The sequence below is a fragment of the Passer domesticus genome, chromosome 2 (assembly GCF_036417665.1).
Source record: "Passer domesticus isolate bPasDom1 chromosome 2, bPasDom1.hap1, whole genome shotgun sequence".
Lineage (NCBI taxonomy): Eukaryota > Metazoa > Chordata > Aves > Passeriformes > Passeridae > Passer > Passer domesticus.
The window spans coordinates 125787706-125811970 of NC_087475.1; the positions used below are offsets into that span (position 1 = coordinate 125787706).

The window sequence follows — 24265 nt, forward strand, 5'->3', positions numbered from 1 at the left end:
CAGAGAAACCTGTTAGTGACTGTCACCATTAGTCACCACTTGATGTAGAGGGAGTTGGTGTGGAAAGAGAAAGCAAATACAATGGGGAATGAGATATTTCCAGTCATTTACACAGGTGGCCTAAGCCTGGAGTACTTCTAAGTGCCTGTTTCACTGCACTTTGTTTGAACTTAGGCTCAAATTATGCTTTTTGTTTCCCACACATTATTACAACATTGCCAAGGAAACGTTTGCTTTAATGCACCTCTGTTTAATTCTCTAGATCCTGACTAGAGGAAGTTAGGGATCCTATTTTTTACCCAGCTCTAATGATCGGTGCCATGTACAGCCTTGTCTACCTGATTTCTGCTCAGGTACCCACATATCTTCTCCTTATCTCCCCCCAAATAAACAGTAAATCAGAGCAGCAGTCATTTCCAGTTGTGCTCTCAGGAAAAACTGAAACCAATTTTGTTAACAGGCTTCTCAACAAATGTTGGGAAGCATCACTTCGGTTTCCAAAGTGTAAACTGCTTTTCCAGCAGTGTTCTGTCAATTAACTGGCAAAGGCCTCATCCATCAAATATCCTCAGTGACCAGCTGGAATTTGCTGAAAAATAAACATTTTGACTCTTATGTAGGAGTAAAGGTTGGGCCATTGGTCCAACATGTGATTAGGGTTATAACCAAGCACATACTCCCAACAAAAATTGACTTTTTTAGGGAACACAAACCAATGTTTGCTTGAGTAGGAGCCTCTAATTTTTCCAGGCATCAAAACCAAAAAATAAGGGCTGTTACTTTGGATACTTTCCTTGGTTTTGCTCCAGATTTTAAGAGGAATTCACTGAGCTCCTGAAGACCCATGGTAGACATCCAGTCTGTTACCAGTGCTGATATCCCAAAGGGGAATTGAGCCAAAATGGCTTGCCAGAAAATAGTTTCTGTAAATTACTTAAAGATGAAGGAAATTTCACCCTCTGCCCTCATGAAATATCAGTATTTATTTAACAACTTTCAATTTCTTTCAATTTCTCCTGATTTCTTTGATTTACTACAAATGTACCCAAACACGGTCCTGAAACAACTGAATTTTCACAGTGAGAAAAAATAAAGTAGAAAAAGGATTGAAAATAAAAATTCTATTTTAAAATTATTTAATAATAATGGCACCTGAGTCAAAACTATTTCATAATTGGTGTGCATTTATGAAAGAGCTTATTTTTGGCAGTGTGAGCCATGAGATGTGTTTATATCCTCATTTTCTCCCCAAATTTGAATTGGATATTCTTGCATTGAATGCACGTGTTGTCTTCACTGGATACATGTTGTCTTCTATTTAGAGGTAGAGAGGCTGCAGGTATTTTGACTCCGTGTGGCTATCCAAAAACCCCTTTGGAAGGTGTTGTGTTGAAGGTCAGTGGGTTTACAGCACTATTGTTTAAAACATAAAAACTGCAAAGCCTGAAAGTAGTGAGTTGCTGCTTTTTTCTTCCTTTTCTATTCATTTTTCCCTTCCTTTTTCCCTTCCTTTTTCCCTTCCTTTTCCCTTTCCTTTTCTTCCCTGCCTTGTCAAATGCAGCACAGGCTCTGTAGACAGCTCTGCAGGCTGGACACATCTCAGGATCTTTGGCAGCTCGTGGGCTTGGCTTGGTGTGTGCAGAGCTTTGTTGTTCCTCACTCTGCTGCCAGGACACACACAGGAACTCATGTGTTCTCTGCCTGGCTGCCCCTTGCTCACCTCCCTTTCTCCCAGGCAGCCTCTCCTCAGCATTCCTGCATCAGACCTGCTTCTCTCTGTCCCTTTTTGTTGGCCAGGTGTGACCGTGACAGGCAGGTGCTCGCCCTTTACCCTGAGAAGAGCTTTAGATCCTTGCTGAGCTCCTTCTTCATCTTTCTTTGCCACCCCAAACATCCTCTGAGAGATTTTCAGGTTCATTTTAGTGCCGTGAGTAAGCCAAGCTCCTGGTGATCTTCGCATTGAGAGCATGTTTATTGTAGACCCAAATTAATAAGTTCTGCAGCTAAAAATTCATGTAGCCATAAAGATCTCTGCAGGTTGATGTCTTGGCCACAGGATCAGTGAGGGCACCACTTGCATAAACACTTCCTCAAGTCCACCTGTCCTCTGCTCTTTCCCTGATGCAGAAATTAAAACACAAGGATGTTGAAGTGAATGCAGGGTTTTAAGATAATTCCTCACTTTTTATTGCCTGAATTCTGATTCTTTGGGTATATTTCACTTCCTTTAGGCATCAGCTGCACTGCTGGGGACAAGAGGTTTTCCTCATGACCCTGCACTACAAATGGAGAAAACAAAATGAGTCCTTAAACTTTAGATTTTAATCACATTCCTGACATCTCCCAGCCCAAGATTCAGTGAATTTGGATCCATGCTTGCTTGTTAAAATCATGCAGAGATAACAGAAAAATCAGGAGAAAAAATGTCATTTGAAATGTCATATGAACTTAAGTCTGCAAGTTAGTAACTTTGTCATGGGTTGTAAAGCTGTGCATTGGATCATACTTTTTTTTCTGTTGTCTGTGTCGCTTTCTCTGAATTTGGTCATGAAATGAAAAATCTGCATTTTTCCAGGGTGTTAGAGGAACACAGGTAGCACCTGATTTTTATGCTCTATGAAAAGCTGACATATCCAATAGATTGCAAACACCCCACTTTTAAGGTTTCCAACAATCTGGCTGGAAAAGTAGATGGGTAAAAAAATAGGACAGTGTAAAGGAATCTAGTTTTTCCCTTCTCTGGCCCATATTCCTGCAGCAGTTCTCATTTCAGAGATGCAATCTCACATGTAAAACTTTTGCTTTAGAGGTGCATTATTTGATGGTCTAGACAGACTATATCCTGTGTCTGTAACTACAATCAAAGCCACATTTTTTGCTGTTGTATATTTGGCCACCACAGGCATGCAGGTTAATTACACTGAGTGCACATTTATTTAAAAAATTGAATTAATTTCTTTTGTGAATGCATTGGCTTATCTATGACCATGAAAATGAAGAGGGAAAAAAACTTTAGGAACATTACCTTTTGTGTGGTAACAGAAACATAACTCTAATTTGGTGAACCTTTACATTCTTACCAGTTTCTTAATTCCTTTTCAGTGGAAATATTGGCTCTGACGTTGGGTACACTTTTATATGTACATTATTCCTTATCCTCTTTATACGTCCAGGCAGGCTGTCACAGAGAAATCTTAATCTCTGGCAGATAAAACCAGATAAAACCACCCTCAAATGTTTTAGATCATGTGGGCTACTTGTTGGGCTACCAACCAACATCTGTCTGCTTGGGTTTTAAAAATCTTCCTGGAGAAAAAACTGTCCAGTCTGCCACAATTTTATGTGACAAAGAAATAATCAGAAAATCTTGAAGTGGTGGCAACAAAGAGTCACTCTTTGGGTGAGCAGTGAGGAACAATTGTGGCAGTTCTGAATTGAAGTATTTTTATCGAAATCAAAAGTATGCCCAGATTTTTACTTCCATGGGCTTAGATTTTTCAAGAGGTATATAACCAATTATTCCTCAGAAAATCACTTCCCAGTTAAAAAATACTGATATTTGGAGAAATGGGTGGCACAAATGGTTTGTTTGGGTGCAGAAGCAGACAAATGAAATTAAATCCCCTCTCTACTTCCATGGCTGAGGTTTTACAAACAGCTCCGAGCCTCCATATGTGCTAAGAGCCCCTTTCACCTTGTTCTGGATAAAGCTATTGTACCTTTCTCACTGAAAGCATGATTAACTCCTTGAGAAATAATGATCTTTGCCTTAATGAAGCAATGAGCAGGATTAATGATCAAAGAGCTGTGGTGGTACGCCTCTTTGAAATACTGAACAATTCTATTACTTGGAATTAGTTCTGTGTAATACTCTTTTTACTTCTTTAAGTTCTCTGTTTGCAAAAATAGTGCCTGTTTTCATTTTTATTCACTTTTTTTTTTGCTATGTCTTTTCCCTGACTGCAACCACAAGTTAGAGCTTTGAAAGAAACCCTATGCATGGCTTTCCTTCTGGCTGGAATTTTAGGAAACTTCCAAGATGCCTGGTAGCTGGGAGATGGCACTTTTTTCTGGTTAAAAGTAGCCTTAGAACTGAAATTCTATAGCACTGAAATTTCTTTATCTTATCTAAGGGGAGCATTTATAGTTTTTACATAATTCCTGGGAGAAATAAATGTCATCACTGAACTCCAGAGAGCAACTTGGGTAAAAGCACTCTTGTCTCCCAGCAAAAAGATGAGGAGAATTAGGCAGGAACAGGACAAAGCTTTACTGGGTTGTTTTCCAGCTGCTTCCTACAACATTTAACCAGTATAAACCAGTTTTGTTTTGAGACTGCTTTAATTTGCACTTGATAGGAGGGTGGCTGCTGGCTGGGAAGCCTCATCCCATGAGCACAGCAGAGCTGAGGCGCAGATCTCTGCTCCCTGCAGGGTTTCAGAGCAGCAGCTCTGAGCATTTCCTTGGAAGGGTCGGTCCAAAGCCGCAGACGGGGAGCAGGGAGGAGCTCCCGCCCTCTGGAAAAGGCACTTGACAAGGAAAGCCAGGCCAAAGCAGACATGAATGTTTCCAGAGAGTTGTAACCTCGTGGTGGCTTCACCACTTCCACATTTTCACTTTCCTCCAAGATAACACTGACAGAATTGCCAGTTCTCTCTCTTTTTTTTTTTTTTTCCTCTTTTTCTGACGTTTGTGTTCCTTAGGCTTTTCCCAGAATACAGCTGTTGGTTTCTCTTTTACCACACTATTTTCTATTATCTTTTGATCCAGTCCAAGGCTGACTACTGACAGTATGAATAACATTTTCCCTTAACTCCTTTCCATTATCCTCTGGCCACACCACACACATGGTACTTAATGATCAGGTCTGGGGCCTGCAGGTGCTTTTTGTATCCCAAAGCTCAAGTGAAATTCCATAAAAATTGTCCTAACCAAAATGTTTCCATCACAAGTATCTTTAAGTGTTTTGCATCTTCTAATTAAGTTAATTTTTTTTCCCTGTTTAATTTATTTGGGTTTTGCTGCATTAAAAACTGTTGCTACTGGCAGTAGTTATTTTCCTGAACAGCTGTTAAAAAGAGAGAGGGGTTAGGCTGAGTTTTCTTGTTCTGAAAGAGGGCGCTCCCACAGCCTTTGGAAGTTAAATCAATTATCATCTTTCCCTAGAACTGGCCACCTCTTCTTCTCTCAGGTCCTTTTGGTCTTCTTGGTATGGTAGTCCAAGCAAAGCACAATATTTCTGCTACCTGGCCCTTACCCAAGCCCTAAAATTTTAATTTCTTTTAGGGCTGAAGTGCTTTATAGATATTTAAATATTTCTGTGCTGCAATGAATCAAGACTAGGAAAAGCAGATCTGAAAGCATTTTACTGACACAATTTATAGTTTTAAAAAAAAATCCCAAATAAAATGTTGTCTTCATAGGAGCCACTAGAACTGAAATTTCCACAATTGCAAAGAGGTAAGAGATATATGGAGACTGAATCCTTCATCCTGTTCCATTCCCGCTCTGAAATCTTTCAGGAGATTTAAATAGTGAGAAGTGTAGGTAGCAAGGAATTGCAGGGATCTCCAGTGTCAGCCTAAGTGTCTGATCAGCCCTGGCAGGCGCAGTGCTCCCTGGTGGAATCTGGAAAAACCAGCCCAGGAAGGCTGAAAATAACAATCAGCATTTCCTTTCATCAAAACCTGGCTCTTTCATCATCCTCTCCTCACTTCAAACCCACACTTTTGGGTTTGCAGCTAAAGCCAGGCCTAACAAGGCCTTTCCTCCACAGTGGAAAGAAAAAAATCCATGTTTGGGGTAAAAGGAGTCTATCTCTCCACAGGAAGTTTTGGTTGTCGGTGTTCTGGGGTGCCAAAGTAGGAGATGAGGAGTGTCCAGAAAAATCCTTTGGGAAAACTGATGGGAAAAGTAAAGCAGCTCCGGCCTCAGGTGCTGGCAGTGGGACTTGAGTGGAGCCAAAAAAGGAGAAGCATTTTCTTCATTCCATGCACTCTCCTGAAAAGCTAAACCAAATATATGATTCCAGCTTACAAATTTCTGAGTTTATTTTGGCGTGTGTTTAATCATTTAGCAACTGATCTTATTTGAGAAAGCCTCTAAGTACCCACTTGAAACAAAGCAGATATTTAAGAGCCTCATTGAATAAGTGTTTAGAATTAGGAGGTGCACATCTTCTTATAATAAAAAAAAGACCAAGAAAAAGACCCAAATACTAATTAAAATTGAAACAAGACTTCCTTCATTAGTACTAAGTGGTAATAAGCTCTCCAGCCAAAGAGCAGTTCTGAGCTTTCTAAATATTTAATTAAAAAAAAGATATTGAACCAGTATCTGTGTAATCATGTTTACAGTAGATATGAGAGCATGCAAGAGCTACCTGAATGCTACTGTTGCTCTGATTCCTTTTTTTTGGAAACCTTTCAAAAAGTTTCCAAAGTTTTTGACTCATCTTGTAGAGTTCTCCTCCTGGAGAAGCTAAGGTATTGAAACACACCCTTACATAATGTCCTTTATTTGGCAGAAAATAAAAGCAGAAAATTGTGGAGATATCTGATGGCCAGAGATTTTTCTTGTTTTGCATGAATATTTTTGAGAGATATTTATCTCTCCTGAACTTTTTACTGAGAGGGAAAAGAAACTGAGATATCGTGTGAGATTGGAAACAGCAGTTTTAATTCTGCTTTTAGAATCCAGATTCTGTGAGGGAACTGTGTCTAGGTGAGGATTTTAAAAGGGCACAAAACCAGCCCTAATATTCTGCAGAGTTCATAGATCGTTAATGGAAAACTCTATTTAACCAAACATGATGGAAATATGTAATTGTTTCATCTCTGGGGGAAACAAATTAATTTAGCAACTATATATTAAGAAACACAAGCACCTAAGTGCAGCAGTGAATTCTAGAAAGGAAAGACTTAAACTTCACAATTTCACTTAAAATGCTTTCTGTATTGACTGAGTATATCAAAAACTGTGCAGACTGAAGAGAAGTGAGTATATCAAAAACTGTGCAGACTGAAGAGAAGAGCTCTGATTCACCAATGTTTTATTTTAGTCATGTGAAAACTCCCTCTGAGAAAAGGGGAATTTTTTGGAGGTGTATGAACAGGGTGTCCATAATCTCAGAGCTGAGTAAAGCAGTAGAATTATTTTTGAAACAACTGTTGTCCATTATTAATGAGTGAAGTGAAAGCAGTTGAGTTCTTTTTAGATCTAAATCATCAAAAGCAAGAAGGAGATTATTTAAAAACAGTTATTAAGGGAAAACAATAAATATTCATCACTGTAGCCAAGACTGATCATCAGTGAATTACTCAGCTTCTCCAGACTACACCCTATTTTTCTATAGATAAAAGCATATTTTGCCTACACTTGCAAGTTGGGAATTGAACATTAGGATCTTGATATAGAATAAGAGTGTCTAGCCACTAAATTAAGATTCTTTAGGTGTTTCTCCCTTTGAGCAGCAGTGATCCTGTCAGGACCGTTGGTTCCACAGCAATACAAAGAATTAAAGTGACCTTATCAGGAGCAGGAGCTGCTGCCAACAGAATTAATTGTCACAGTGAGAAGAGTTACCTGGAGTCAAGTGTTCACTTCTGGTCCTCCCAGTACGTGTGTGCTTAGAGGAGTGAGCCTAGAAAAGAGCCACAAAAATTATATTCTGCATGGGGATTAACCTGGGGTATGAACATGAGGGAGTGAGACCTCTGCCCTGCCAGAGACAGGGATAAACGAGGCAATGGATGCAAATTAAAGCTCAGAAATTCCCTCTGAACACAGCCAAGCACCATTTTACTGTGAGAGAGGACAAACACTCCAAGAGATTCCCCAGAGAGCTACTGGAGATTGCATTTTGTGGAAGTATTTAAAGGCAAATGGGGAACAGGGCTGGAGATCTTTTCTGGTGGGAGAAGATCTCCAGAGGTGCCTTTTAACCTCCTCCAGTTTGAGATGCTGAGAAAGAAAGGAAGAAAAACTGAAAAGCTTTCAAAAGAGTCCAACATATTTACTAATACCAGTTCAAAAGGCAAAGAATCAGAGGCATAAACCAAAGCTGAATTCTCCAAGGGAAATCCAGGTCAAGTGTTTTTTTAGAACATGTTCCTGGATTAGTGCTCTGAGGTTTCAGAAAGCCTGTGCCATTTGGATTTCAATAAGAGTTATGTACATAAAATGTGAATACCTATTGATATGAATACCTCTTAATATGAACCCAAAGCTCTGAGTGAAACCATAAGGTTCTGATTTTATGATCTGCCCATTTGAAGATACCATGAATCACTTCATAAATTCTGTTGGCGTCCAAATGTCCATTTCAATTGCTCTTCAACCTTCAAATTCTGTCTTTTGGAGTTTATGGTTATTTCGTTTGTCCATTGAGGGGGATCAATTGGGGAATGAGTTTATCCATCAAAATAACAGACTGGAAATAATAATAAGTATCTACAGGGGTGACTTTGAACCTGTGTGGAAGTTTGAAAGAATAGGGAATGATATAGAGTTGATATTTAGTATAATTTCTGTAAAGGTACAAAGTGACAGATGTATTATAGCCATATAGATATTAAAAGGTTAAAAATTGTATAGATGATAAGGGAGAGAATCTTTAAGAGAATAATATTAGCAGCATTTTCCATAAAAACCCACTCAACTCCTAGGCCTGTGCCGGACCCTCAGGAAGTCTGTTCAGCCATACCAGCAATATCAAAAAGTGCCACCTCTGCATCTTGCATCCCTTCCTGGATTGTAGCCAGGAGTAAAGTCACAGCTACAGCAAAAAAAACCAACATAATAGTCAAAAAAAGCTGAATATAACAGCAGTGAGGAACCATGAGGGCATCTAAAATCAAAAAGAAGTGTGAGAGGACCAAAATGGAGCAGTGCAACTCTGGAGCTCTCGACTGTAAACTGGGGAGACACAAGTCTTAACTATGGCAATAAAAAGATTATTGGCTTATGAATGAGGTTCCTGCATCCATCTGGTTTGAGATAGAATTTTTGGCTGTAAGAGGTGCATTGTGCTCCAGTTTTCACCTTATAAATCTGTTTGTCCATAGAGTACTTGGAAGATGTTCCTGGATTCATCTAATATTATTTAAATAGCCGTTTAATAGAAATCCTTCTTTTTAAATTCATGTGAGATGAATAACAAATGTTCTGTCCATGTTTACAAGATATCTAATGGCAGGAGTTTAAGTAAATATTGCTTAGAATAAATAATAGTCTATGAGAAAGACAGCAGGAGTAATGAAAAATGCAATTTAGAAAGAGCTATTAAAATTAACTAGTTCAGCACTCCAGAATTGGTTGAAGGATCATAAAAATAACCAATGTTATTTTAAATATTAAGTTAGAGGAATCTCTCTTCCCAACAAAACTCTCCCCAGAAACAGCAAAATCAATAATCCACCAGGAGACACACAGGCTGTTGAGAAATGTGAAATGAGGCAGCAGAGCACCAGAAGTGTAAGGGGAATTCAGCTTTGAATGAGTAAAATTCCGTAAATGTCTTGTAGAGATATGACTACATTTTGAGCAGTGCAGAAACTTGGATAGGAAAGGCTTGGACACTGGACTACAGTGTACTCTGATAGAAAATAAATGATGAGAAGTTTAGATGGTTAATCAAGTAATAAACTATGAAATGTAACTGTATATATGAGACTCACATAGTAAAAAATAAGTTAGCATGATCAAGATGTGATAGCCACACTGCTACTCACCAGCTGTTAACTTAAATAGAAGCAACCCTCTTGATTTCAGAGGGATTTCATTCTCATATTTTATTTTTGCCTTGAGGAGGGGGCATAGAGGGACTCTCAGAGCACTTATCTGCCAAGATTGGAAAGGGTGGCACTGGTAAAATCAGGGTGCAGAAAGCAAGAGGGGAAATTTAGCAAAGTGTCTCCCTTTGTCCCTCCTTCTGCAATCCACTTTGCCTTGTTATGAAGGGAGAGATTTGCATGTTTTCTGTGACTGTTGAACTTTCTGGCACCAATTCCTTTTGATAAAACAAAGTTTTAAGTGGCCTTGTGGTTCTTCACTATGAGTTTGCATTTTTCAGCCCTTCTCAAAGGCTTCAAAATTCTTGAAGCTGTCTTTGCTGTTCAGAAATAAACCCCACGTGCCTGGTAAATTTGGCAGGTCTCTCTATTAGTTTATTAATGCCCAAAATGTCTGCTGTATATCTGTTCTTAAGCACAATTTTCAACAAGTGTGTCTGTCTCCTCTGTTGTACTGAATTATAATTTGGAATACAGATGAAATACAGGATTAAAGCATCTAATTTGGGATGGTCCTGTCATTGCTCCTCAGCACTTTCAATAGCAATTTGCCAGGAAATTTTAGTATATACTGGAAATTTTCTAGACATTTTTCCCCTGATATATGTAAAATTAGGATTGCAAACACTGGATCCTGATGTGTACATGCTCTAAACATTCTTGTTCAAAGGATATCTTTGTCTAACATTCCTAAACTGGTAAATAAACTGCCAAGCTTAAAATCTTATCTTGTTCCAAAGCTGAGGGAGGCTCACTTTGCTGTTCTGGAAGTCCATTCCTCATAGGTGCTGCATGGCAATGTGATTTTGTGCAGCTCCCTAGATAACTGCACTTGATGACAAATTCATATTTTCCCTGTTGTTCCTTCTAATATTCCCTGTGGAGAGAGACCCAGATCATCCAAGCCAGCAGATTAGTGTTTACTTAAGAAAAAAACTTACTGTGCTCTCTAACTCCTTCTAACTCATTAAAAATTATCTGAAATTTTGGGAATGCAGAATAGTCTGATGCAGGTTTTTACCTGTCATTAAGCTTTGTATTTTGTAGACTTGAGATCATCTGAGAAATATGACACTATGTTAAATCTACTTTTTTTTTTTCTATTATATGAAAGGCAGGACATCTGGTATTTGAGATCAGCAGGTGCACAAGGTATTTCTTCAATTATTGTTATTTGCCTTAGCTGCACTAAAACAAATATCTTTGCTGACACTCCTGTGAAGGGTTTAAATAACCTACATTCTGATTCCCATTATAATTAGCATAATCAAACAGAAAAGCAGGTATTTTTCAGAAGCACACATCTTAATTTTTAATTCTTACTGGATTTATCTCCTTTCATTTGTTTTCAGAGTCTGTGCATAATTTAAACTTTTTGCACAGCATAAAGGCAGTGGCACTGAAGGGAAGGGAGGACAATCCGTTGATCATAGTGACAATAAAGCACTCAGGACATCCTTGTCCAATAACCTGCTTCATCCCTTCCCTTCCTGTCCAGCCTTGGCCAGCCTGTTAGATTTACAGGGCTGTTTCAGGGTGAAATGTTCCCTGATAATCTGTCTTTTAGATTATCAATTTCCCACCTGTCATGCAAAGATAATAGCACAGGATTTACAACTGTGGGATGTTTGACCTACACATGAAATTTCACAGGGCAATAAAGTTCTTAGGTGGCTGTTCAGGCCTCAGCTTCACACAGTTTTTTTCACCATGACTTTTCTGAAATGGAAAAAGCTGATTTCTTTGAGCCTTTGAATGTGCCCTGCCTAAACCAGAAGTCATTTGGGAGAGTGAAGGCCAAAAAGTCACTGACTGGTCCTGCAGTTTAATTCCATGAACACATCACCAGTGCCCAGGAATATGCCTGGGCATGATTTAATTTCCTACTCTAGGTGCAGCCTTTCCCCACTCTGGGATTTTTTATGAGGGGAGGATGTCGGATGTAGGTACAGCACATTGAGGGTGGAAAGGATGTTCCTTTTCCTGCGACAGAACAAAAAATCCCTGGGAAAATCTGTGTGACCTCCAGCAGTTGTTAGAAGCTCAGATTTCATAAGGATGTATTGTGAATTCCAGCATGTTCCAATGAGGTGTATTTGAGCACACCCCAAATGCAAATCCACAGTTCAAAGACTGCTCAACCATTTTCTGAGGAGCTGACCAAAAATCTATGGTGTTTTCCCCAATTTTCTCTTCCCTAGTTAGTTTGAACCCCAATCCTCCTTTTTTTTTTCTGGCAGAATCATGGCAGTTCTCAGGATGAGGTGACTCTTCACCAAGAGGTCCCTGTTTGCTCACTTTTGCCTTGTGGGAGTGTGAATGAGGCTCATCCCCCAGAAAGGCAGCAGATTTCCGTGTGAACAGGATTGGGAAGGACTCGCATAGCTGTAACCACTATTGTGGGCACTTCCATTCTTAGCTCCATGGTGTCACTGCCTACAAAACCTTTTAGGAAAAAGATGCTCAGTCAAGGGCTTTGAAAAAGGGACAGTCCTATTTTTGCAATTTGTGTCACCATCCTGTGTTTGAAAGTCATTGTCCTGTTTCTCAAAACCACTTTTTAAAATTACTTTATGGGGCTTGCAACACAGCCAGGTGGTGAGTACACTGTGAGGTGCAATGTTTCAACAAGGAGTACAAACACAACAGGGACAGGTGGTGAAGGAAGGTAGAGCCTCTTCTTTCCTTGTTTGTGAGTTTACCCTCCATAAAATCCAGTCTGTGCCAGACTGGAGGATAATCTCCTTCCTTTTCTGCAGGAGGCTGCAGAGATATGTGGTTGGGATCCTGAATTACTGCATAAACCATACAGGAATGGGCTGCCTTATTTTCCCAGCTAAGCTCTGACTCTTGTATAAGTCACCTGCAGATGCAACGCTGTTGTTTCCTTCTCTCTCGCAGGTACAGGAATCGCTGGAGGCAGGGCAGTAAAAGAATCACAAAGCTGGCAACCCTTTAGAAACGTCTGGGTAGGGGAATTATTCAACAGCACGATGATTCATGCTCCCCAGTTCTGCAGAGGAGATGGTCACAGAGCTTTTTTCCACTGGGAGGAGGGAGACAAGGGGCAGACAGGCTTGGCTCCACACTCAAGAGAAATGAGTCTGAATTTTCTCATCTTTCCCTCAATATTTTCTCAGCTCCTGGATGTGTGGGAGGAAAAGGAAGTTATTCAGGATCTATTATGACTTTCCACTACGTTGCTGCACTTTGGATTAGTGTTTGTATTACGTCTGCAGCCCATTGTCTCCTGAATGAGCTGATTCCTACCTCCCCATTCTGTTATCTCTCCATCGAGGCAGCTGAAATTGCCTGTGAAGAGACTACTTGGGTTTGCTTATCAGACCTGGGTGAATGTACATTTAAATTCCTTTTAAATGTACAGAAAGATTTCAGAGATTAAAGCATGCCTATGCCATGGGCCTATGCTATCAAAACCATATTAGGGAAATTTCTGGGTTTTAAGCTCTAATATCAATTCAGGAGCCATAAGATAGGAGGATTTAGAGCCAGCCTTTCTCAGAACATTGGTGCAAAAGCAAATGAGAGCTGACACCCTACTTGGGAAGAGGAAAAATACCCACAGAATTTTTAAAACCCCAGTCTGAATTTAGTATAGTTTCTCAGGGATCCACTAGAAACAATGTCTTGATGGTTCCTCATATTTTTAAATCTTTTTGGCCTCCTCACATTATTTACACTGAGGGAATTTCCATCCCCTTAAACTCTGTGCATAACAAGAGAGATGTGTCTTGTTCATAAAGCTGTGTTGTTAAAAGTAGTCCCTATTCTACATAATCGGTTATAAACTCTTTACTTAAAGTAGAAGGATCTTTTTTTTTTCCACAAAATAGACATAAATGCTTATTAATCTTTTCCAGGTGTGTAAAAGCAAATAAAAAGGCCAAACTCTAATCTATGTTTAACATTTTAAACAGAATCTTACTGCACATAAATGTATGCTGTGATGCTGACCATTCATTTACCCATTTTCAAGGTGTGTGGCCCTATTAAGTTGGGAAATTCATCTACAGCTCACACATACGTGCCTCTGTTTCTGGTAGCAGGGGTATTTTGATATGTACCAAACACCAAAGCCTGACATCATTTTTTGGCAGGCATGTGGATATTTTGGGTTGTAATTGCTGGCTTGCATGTCAGTGCACTCCTGCTGTCTGTTAACCAGAACCATCTCCTTGTTCTTCTGGGGTTTTTTGCCAATCCTTTCTCTGAGCTCAGCAAATTAAGGTTTTTTCACCAGCTAAAAGGGTTTCATTTCTGTGTACAGTTTGCTTTTGTGCAATGCAGAGATGCCCAAATCCCTGTGCTCCAGTTGGAAAATCATATCCTAAAGTTCTATGAACATTCCCTTGAACCCTTTGTTTTTACTTCCTCATCTAAGTGCTCACAGTGAACATTCCCAGTGCAGTGTTTTGCAGTTTAGGGTCTTCTGGGGGTCATAAACAGGGTCCCAAATACCCTCTACAGCCATAACTTCCTCTATAGCTGAACTGGAAGGTTGTTGGTGGTAGAGAAATATTTTGCTGTAAATTAAGGCCATAAACATGGAAAAATGTTGGCAGTCATTAACACCAAATGGGTACAATTTTGGTGGGCAAAATTTTTGGCAGCAACATAAAACCATTTTGATTTGAATATTTAGAAAACAGGCAAAGTGAAGATTTATTTCTGCTCATGAACAGAAATCTCATCCTTGTCCTAGAGTCCTTTTTGATGGAAGGAGCTGCAAAAGTACTCTGTAAAGAAGGTGAGAAATGCTTGTGTTTTACACATTATTGAGACAGATAAATATATAGCTTAGAGGCAGCCTAACTGGAAAAAACTGAATCTTTTCAGTGATCATATCCACACTCATTTAGACAACATTTTCTTCAAATCACTCTGATTCCCTCAGCTTTGATGTAGACATGTAAATCACTATGAAAATATCACTGATGGGTGCTTTAATTGTTGTCTAGAATTCCCCCAAACCAGCTTGTAAATTGATATTAGTATTTCTTCTCTGGTTTATATGTCAGCACCGAAGAGTTCACTGGAACTTGCCCAGTTGTGCAAACCAAAATGCAAATAATAAGCAATGTCACATGTAAAAATTGTATTTCTGGAGGTAGAGTGGTTATAGGAAATACTTCTCATATTCCCAAAAAGGAGTAGTTTGATATTCAGTCCAAAATAAAGTACTAAACATCTTTAAGGATTTGACATATCTGATATCTTCAGCAAAAGTGGAACGAGGAGGTTTATAAAGTTAATATTACTGGTACAGAGCAAGGTTTTGTTATCACATAGGGAAGGAACAGGCTGGAGAATACAGTTCTACTCATTTGAATTTGATTGAGCCTTATAATCTTCCTCTTAAGAATTTGCAGGCACATCTCCAATCCTATTTTTGTGGAGAATAGTGAAGGTATTTAAAAAGAGAAAGGAGTCCAACAGCTGATGGACAGTGTTCCTATTAAAAGTGCAAACACACTGGGTAACATAAAGAGCTCAAAATGCCCCTTAAAAATGCAGGCAATGTCCTGGAGAAGAAAAAATAATTATCCATTAGAACTAAACACTGCATTCTGTGCAGGGAAAAGAATAATCAAGTTTTTCCTCAGAAAGATTGTGGAAACTGTAGGAAATCTTTAGGTTACCCTCCAGAAGGATGTGATGTTGTTACAGAGATGTGGACACCAAGAAGTTGTGTGGGGCCCAATACAGGAGGGTCCTGAGGGATGGGGCACCAAAACCATTCCTTTATCCCTGCAATTCCTGGCATAGCTGGAGGTCTTTAAATTCAGGTGAAACAATTTAAAGTTGCTCGAAAACTGCCGCCCCAGGTAATTTAAATCTTGTGCCCTGTTTCTTCTCAATCTCTGCCTCTTTAGAAAAAAATAGGCCAATTTCTACCCTTTGCCTCCTGAAGGACAGTTTCTGTCACTCTCACACTGGATCATCAACCCCAAACCCGTCTCTGCTTTCCAAACTGAACATTCCAGTGCTAAGCAGAGAGAAATCCTGGGAAGAGACCTGAGCAGTTCTAATTCTGGCCTGAACTCTGAGGAAAAGGAATAAGAAGCTCTTAGTTTCAGGAGAAGACCTGTATAATTCCATGTAATATGATGAAAATAACTTCAAAATGCTAGACGTACATGTTGATTTTTTTTTCTTCCTCAAACCATTGATTCTTTCACAACATAATTCCTAGGGGCAGAGTCACATGTTTCTTAGAAGAGTGTCTTCCCATATCCATTACCTTTGCTTTATTTTCTTCAAAGTTCACTTAAAACACAGGCTGGAAAAAATTCCCCAGCTGTTGTCTAGAGGGAGCTCTTGCCCTTGACTGGAAACTGTTTAATCATAAAAAATATATAAACTTGTTTGAAAACTGCATTATTCCTGGGTTTAGATGTTTAAATGGACTTGTCATTTAGAGGAAGACTATAACTTATTAAATGTAATGAGATCTGATGTTTCATGCATATATATGGATATACATATACATATACATATATATATATATATTTATAAAAACAAACAGCTGAAGTTATATTGGAGTGTTTAAGGATTCTTGCAGATGTCTTGCAGTGAGCTCTCAGTTTTATTAAATCACAAAATTCTTCACTACAGCAACTTCTGAGACATTTTATCTAGCTTATCCTGACTTGAAGTAGATGAACTCACAGGCTTTTTGTTTTAGTTGAGCTAAAGAAGATCTCAATTGCCAAATTCAAATCTGCCCATTAGCCTGGTCTGAATAAGAATATGTTTTTCAGATCCTAACAATGGCAATTATCAATTATCATTTGAAAACCTTCAGCTTACAAGTGGATTTGAAGGGACAATTTGTTTTTTTAGCAAGGGGAGGTCCTCTGCTGCCTCTGCTGCTGCCTCTGTGTCTGGACACAGTGGGTCAAACTAGTTTTCCAAATGAATGTGAGAATTTTCTATTTAGTTGTCATTATTTTTCCAGCTTTTGTTCACTTGTGTAAACCAGAAAAGTTCATCTTATCAACATGAATTTAAGGAGAGGTTTCTTTAGGTTTCTTTCTTTCCAAAAAATGAAAAGCACCTAGAGGTACAATGTCATCCTTACTGCAGTCTCAGCTGTACCATTTTCACCCTCATGTTTTAAAAATCAGTTTTTTCCCCACATTCCAGTTAAAACTTGGTAACAGTAAATGAAGATTACAGCTCAGGCTGTACTGACAGCTGCTTGTGATGGATGTGAAAGTGTGGGGTAACGTGATGCTTGGCTTCTAAACCAAAGCTATCTTAGAGCACCCAAGAATTTGGGGCTGCTTTGATAGCAAATATTTATGGTATTTTAGAAAAGCACACCATGAGGGACAACAGCTTCTGGTTTTGTGTGGGGAGTAACTACTGGGAAGTGTGATCACGTGTAGAAAATCAGAATATAGGAGATGAAGGCTCAGAGAGGAAACGTGTGATAACTGTGAGACATTTCCCTCCAGAGCTCTGGATGGGATCAGGGTGTACAGGCCCAGGTGGAATTGGGAGGGAAGAACCTGGCCAGACATTTCTTTACTACTTCCATTACTTTACTGCTTTCACAGCAGGCCAGGGCTGTGAAAGTCCCTGGAGAAGAGTGGGATACTGTCCATTCCCTAAATTCACCTTATGAAGGTCACTGTGAAGCTGATGCCCTTTGAGAGGATGTTTTTCCTCAAAATGAGCATCCTCTCCCTCTCTTTGTTTGCTGTAGAATCATACAATCATCCTAGGGATCATCCATGGCTCTAGAAAAATACATCCATGGAAAAGCAGCTGGAAAAAGAAAGGGAACTGGTCTCCATCACTGCAATTCTGAAAACATAGCCCACAACTCTGGGTCTACAATGAGATTTTGAAGCCCAAGAGAGAGGTGTTACTGTCTGAACTCTTTTTTCCTCATTCAAGGATGTGATATTCAATGTCCTGTAAAAAAGATTAGTGCAGGATGCACTGGTAAAAAAAAAAAAGTATGGGTCCAGTTTGTATTTTCTGCTCTGTGTGTGATTGGTTCCCTAAATAATTCTGTCATTCTCACTCTGTGTTACATACTGTGGCTTAATATTCATAATAATTTCTGACAGGTTGGTTTCTAAGTTGCACCCTCAAACACTGCTCATAGCAACAAAGTTTTGCAGATAGTTGAATCTAGATATCAAAGTCTGGATCTGTTTTGGTGACTAAGTCCTGAATTTTCATTTCTTTCCCAAGTAAAACATTGTTATTTGAGGAATTTGTCATAAGATTCAGTTCCATAGGGTAGAGAAAATGTGGTAACAGCCATAAAACCTTGTTAAGTGCATAGCACTGACAGGCTTTTCCTAACTACACTTTTCCAGATCCCTGCTCTTGCTATTTTTTTTCAAGATAGAGCAAACATGTGCCAAGTTTATTAGACCCATATCTCCCAGATGCATTCATTAGCCAAGATCCTTCCTGTCTGGAAGGGTGTTCCCAGCAAGTGTAGTTTGGCTTGCAGTTGCTGTGACCTGATTCAGAACAGGAAACTTCCAGACATTATTCCCTTCTGTGACAGCATTGAACTGTTCTGGAACAGAGATGGTCATGAAGAAATCATTAATGACCTTTAATTCTTTTCTTGTATGTTTTAGGGTGGTTTTTTATTACTGTGGTTTCCCTAAGTCTAATTTTTATTAAGAAGTTGAATAATTGTTGCAATAGTCCATATTAGGTTTTTATTTTAAATTTTGAAAGAAAGCATGCTTAGCTGTGAGTTAATGGCAATTGACATCCCTCACATGATTCATAAAATCAATACATGAGGCAAGGATGAGACAAACTTTCAATCACCACACTTTTATTTTGCAGTCAGAAGTATATGTCTCTTAAAGAAATAAAAACTAAATCTTCAAACCTCTACTAGAAAATATTGCTCAGGAAGAGTTCAGAAAAGGAACCTCTGAGAGCAGACTTGCAAGTCTGACTGTGGTTAGTTGGAACAAGGAAATAAAATCTGTGTTTATTAACTCTGATAACATCACTGGCTTAGGACTGGGGCCAGTCATTCCAGCTGCACAAGTGGGCAGAACCAACCTCCACATTCCAAAACTTGCAGCACACAGAGCAACACAACAGGAGTTGCTTTTTAACACCATCTCAAGAAGCTTAGAATCTGAAAAAAACAAAAACAAAAACAAAACAAAGCCACAAAAAACCTGAAGAAGTAGGCCAGGTGAAATCCTCTTCATGATCTTTAAATTCTTGCTGGTAGATTTGCAATGCACAGGAAAATAGCACCTGACTGACAGTTCTCACAGAACAGCCCCAAAAATCCACACCTTCCTCATGAGGGGAACAGGAGGGGCAGGCACTGATGTTTGCTCTCTGGGACAGTGGCAGGACGCAGGGAGCAGCTGGAGCTGTGCCAGGGCAGGTTTAGGTTGGATTTAGGGAAAGGTTCTTCCCCCAGAGGTGCTGGGCACTGCCCAGGCTCCCCAGGGAATGGGCACGGCCCCACAGAGCTCCAGGAGCTCCCAGGGATGCCCAGGGTGGGATTTGGGGTGTCTGTGCAGAGCCAGGGGCTGGGTTCAATGATCCTCTGGGTTCTTTCTAGCTCAGGATATTCTGTATTTCTGTGATTCCTCTCATCCTAGGAACCTGGATGGTTTTACTGCAGTTGTCACCTGAGCTGTGTTAGGTGCTGATCTCATCTCAGAACCAGCTGTGAGGAGTTTTACATTCTCGTTAAGGTTATTAAAGCCCATTTGTCAAGTGAGCAGAGTTCTGCACATGGCCATACAGCAGTGCTGCTCATAATGCTGGGCCATTTTGGTGGTAATGTGTCCAAAGAAGAGTAATTCATCTTGATAAGTTTTCAACATCACTTACCAAAACATTGCAGCAGCATGACACAACCCAAAGGCCTCAGCGTGCTCAAATGGACACAGGTGCTAAAACTGGAATAACCCAAGCAGCAATTCAGACCCTGCAAGTCCTGACAAATGTTCCAAGGTCAGGGATTTTCAATTAAAATTAAAGATTTTAAGCAGGTCATTAAGTTTAGTTTCCAGGTCAGCACAGGATCTGAACCATTATGGGCCATGTATCAAAAAAAATAACTAATTCGCTCTTTTAAGGGCTAATTGAAAAGTCAACATTGCACCAAGATATGTTGTAGCTCAGTCAACAGATATGTTGTTTTGGGGTTTTTTGCTATGCAGGAATAGTTAGAGGTAATTATCACCACATTTGTTTTGCTGATTGCCCTGAAGGAAAATAAATACATCCCATTTCCTACTATAACTCACTTAATTTCACTGCTTTCCTCATCTGTGAGGAACGTAAATAGAATAAACTTAGCAACAGGAGCCCCTCTCTAGTTTTGGAGGCTGTGATGGGACATCCCAAGTGGGTTTACAGAGCTGACAGGCCTCAGAGGAGCAGTTCTGTGAACATAAAAAGCTCATCTTCACAAGCAGGAGAGTTGTGAGATGGAATTCCAGCACCTTGATCATGTTTGTCGTGTTTGGAGTAGAGGAAAGACAGAATTAAGGTTTGGTCTTCAGCTCTGCTCTTGTATCTAATCATCTTCTATGATGTTAAAACATATTTATAAAAATACAAACCTTCACTGGATTTTACATACACACTCATATGGAGAAACAAATATATTTATTACATATGCTTGTATGCAGAGTAATCAATACAGAATTTAAAGACACAAAACACATCATTTCATTCTCCATTGGCCCTGTGTAATTGTGTTTATTCTTTTGTTGCCTGGTGACAGCCAAGGCTGAGCTAAATCCCCTTCCTCCTCCTCCAGTGCTCACTTGAGGAGGTGGCCAACAGGAATACTGGTTTTGCTATTTATGTCTCCAACTCAGAAGTTGTCCCAGTAAAAATAAAGTTTCTTGGCATGGGACAAGAAAATACTGCACTCAGAACTGGACAGTGCCACCCCTTCCCTCATTCCCACCAGGGGTCAATGAAATTCAAATAAATATTGTGACTCACTCCTTGCTGTGAGCTCCTTCATAAATCATGGACTGATTTAGTGAGTGGTGTGGCAGACAGGGCTGGAGCACAGTGAAATTCATGTGCAGGTGCACAATGGGGCTGAGTTGACCCAAAGCTGATTTACTAACATCTTACCACTTAATGGCTTCACATTTTTCCCCCAGAAGTGTGTGTTCTTGTGTAAGCACATGCTTTTGACACTAGAAGGACTGTGGCCACTAAATTTTTATACATCCTCTGTGTATCCTTTTCACTTTAAAATCAGGATTTATGAGCTGAAAATGAATTACATACTGCATCTGCACCATGCTTTTTATTTTAATTCATTCCCTACAACACCATTGCAGGTTCTTTGCTTCATCTGGATTTCTTGAGCTTCATTATCATCAAGTAGGAGTAGAAGGAAGCTGTGGTTTCTGTTTCCATGAGTGTATTTCATTTCACTGGATAAGGAGAGTCTAAAAGATGAAGGGGTGCATGCAATTCCATGCGGAAAACCCAGCATCCTGACAGGGCACGTGTCTGCAGGTTTCTCTGCTTTGTCTTCAGGCCCCTGCTCTGCTGATCCACTCAGAACTGAGCAGAATTCAACCTTAGAAATATGGATGTCATTTGACAAAATGCAGCTGAAACCAACACATTCCAAAGCAAACCAGAATATGTTGGTTCTCCAGGGCTTTTGAAGATTTAGGGTTCAGGTCTATAAAAATCTGAATACAGGACTCTTGCCTTAACAGATGTGACTCTGGTAGCCAAGGAGTATTTCCTTCCCTTAATGGGTGTTTCAGTCTTGATCTTTTTCACCTCGTTGAGAAGTGGATTTAAGGATTGGGATGAGGACAGGATGATTGGTTTTCAGTTTATAACCATGTTATAAACTTCAATGACAATAAACATGCAATCACATTGGGGCTGGAAAGGCTGAAAAATCCCAAAGACAGAACAACCAAAGACTCACTCAGGTGAAACCCTCTGTGAACACTACCTGATGTTCTTCTCAAAGGAAATTTTGCTATTTTCCCCCCAGTTCTGCCCCCCTCCCACTGGGGTGCTGAGCTACCTGCTGGGTTAAACCACAGTATCACATCCTTGAGCCATTGAAAATCAACTCTGTGACATCACTGAAGTTCTGAGGTGTGGGATGAAATCTGCACAGGCAAAGCAGCAGGCAGCTTTTAACTGAACAAGTTAATCCCTTGTGGGAAGGGACGGGGATGTTTGGAGATCCATCCTATTTCCTCATGCTCTAGTTCTTTATGAAGAGCGAGGTCCTGGCCTAGGCTGCACCTCTGAACTGCTGCAGTTGGGTGAGCACCAGCTGTTCAAACACCGCAGCAGTGATGTCAGCTCCTGGTGCGCAGCACAAAACACAGGAAAGAATTCTGGGTATGTAGGTATACTCTGAGGCTTGACATTTTTATAAGGAAAGCCAATGCATGGGACATCCTAAAACCCTTCCTATTAAAAGGAACTTGGTAAGAAGTGAAGCACAGGGATAGAAATGTTTGACTGTGCTTTAAAATGAGGTTACCATAACACTTGATTAATGCTGCTTGAGTCATACTGCTATTGCAGTGCATATACAAACTGTTTTTAGATTTATTGTGCAGTAAAAAAGTCTCGTTAGGGAGATGTGTGGATATTCAGTGCCATGTAAGTCTCCTTTAGCTCCAGCCCAGCTTTAAAATCCTATTCTGTACTTTTTTTGGAAAGTTGAAAATCCAAACACTTGCATCTGACAGGATTTAAGGCAATTAGACATTAATAGTAATTTTAATATCCTTTTTTATTATTATTAAGGAAATAGCATTATAATCCTTTTAAAATTGGGAAAAGGAAAGAAAAGGCTTTTACATTCCTGATTTTTATACCCATTCCTGTTCAAGTGTGTTGTTTGGGAAGTAGGGGTTTTTTGGTGTTCTTTTGTGAAGCATTTTTATATATTTCATTGCAAATTTGCTGTCAGATTTTTTTTTAATTGGAAAGATGATGGGATATATTTTCCTTCATCTTTCTTGGGAATAAAAAGGGAGATGTTCTATGCCAATATAGGTTCATGTTTGAATGTTTTACTCCAAACTTTGCCACTGAGGCCAAACACAGGTCACGTGCTAAACAAATTAATTGGAAATGACTGCTTGTAGTAAAACTGGTTTCTCCATGACTCGTCTTTTATAGAAATGTGCAGGTTTCTACATCTTTTTCAGCAGATTTTGTTGGCAATTTATAGATTTTATACATTATGGGAGAGGTCAGGCCATGTTTTTATTCCCACAGAATCTCTGCCATCCTCTCCAGTGTCAGGTTAATCCATCTGTTCATGAAATTCATGTGAGCTACAACCCCCATGGTCCCATTTGTAACAGAGACCTGTGATCACCATTTCCTATAAAGTTCTGAAGTCCCCTAATAACTCTTGAAATAGTTTTCTATCGAGGAAAAATAAATAAAGTGGTTGTAAAAACAAAAAAGTGCCTCCAATGACAGTGAGTTGTCTCTGCTGTGCTCATCTGCTGCCAGGAGCACTTTCCACTTGGTTTGTTTATGTTCTCCCTCTGGTTTTGTCTGTGGAGTTGATACACATGAAATATTTCCTGAAAAAAAAACCAAAACAAAACATTTTAAAGCTTTTGTAGTAATATCATTTATTTATTTTTTTATTTATTGTTAGGATTGTTTCCCCTCAGCAATAGGTTTAGAGGCTATTCTGCTTTGGTATGCTAAATAAAACACTTTTCCATAGATGATATAAACTAAACCTTGAAGAAAATTTCTTTTCAAAGCAAAAAGTAAAATTAAATAAAAACCAAAATTACTCAAGAGAAAAAAACCCCTTTCTTTTGTGCATCTTTCTTCCTGCTACACGTGTCACACTCTCCTCATTTACCACAAAATCTTCTATTTTGCTGTCTGTATAGCTCATATTTTAATTTCTTCTGCAGTATCTGGTTTATAGTTTTATGAGAAAATATATACATACTAATGGCAAGGTAGAAACCCCCAGTGTTCTTTTAGATTATTTTTATCACAGCAGCACTCTAGAACAAATAATCCATAAAATTTGTTTGTACAGAAAATGTATTCCTTTACATCGCTGCACCCTTCAACTCTATTTTAAAATTATATGGAATATAAGCTTCCAAAAGCAGATGATTTCTAGAAAGCATAAAGTTTATGGGATACTCTGTTGAATACTTTCAGTAGCATTAAATCCTGAAATAATTAAATGTCTTAAAGACATTCTATCTTTTGCCTTAACTGCTGTAGAAAGCTTTAAAACTAGAGTAAAAATGGGCAAAAGAACTGTGATTTTCTTTTTAATTGAAGAAATTATGGCCACTTTAATGAAACTGAAAGTGAAAACTTTACTTAATTTCATGTTTTTGAAAGGTAAGTTATTCAGGAGTGCTAGAGGGCTGATACAGATATTTAAATCTGGTGTTTAGTGTATAAAAGCAGGATTGCATACTATACAG

General features: G+C 39.2%; 1 long non-coding RNA gene across 2 annotated transcripts in view; it reads left to right on the forward strand.

Moving 5' to 3' along the window:
- LOC135295070 (uncharacterized) overlaps positions 1 to 24265 on the forward strand; it is a 129548-nt gene that overhangs the window by 79007 nt on the left and 26276 nt on the right. The window contains exon 1 of one of the 2 annotated variants that reach the window (XR_010357138.1): positions 12734 to 14559. The exons of the other annotated variant lie outside the window; for it this stretch is intronic. This is a non-coding gene — a long non-coding RNA (uncharacterized LOC135295070). Of the gene's footprint in view, positions 1 to 12733; positions 14560 to 24265 lie in introns of those variants that run through there. 2 annotated transcript variants of the gene reach the window in all.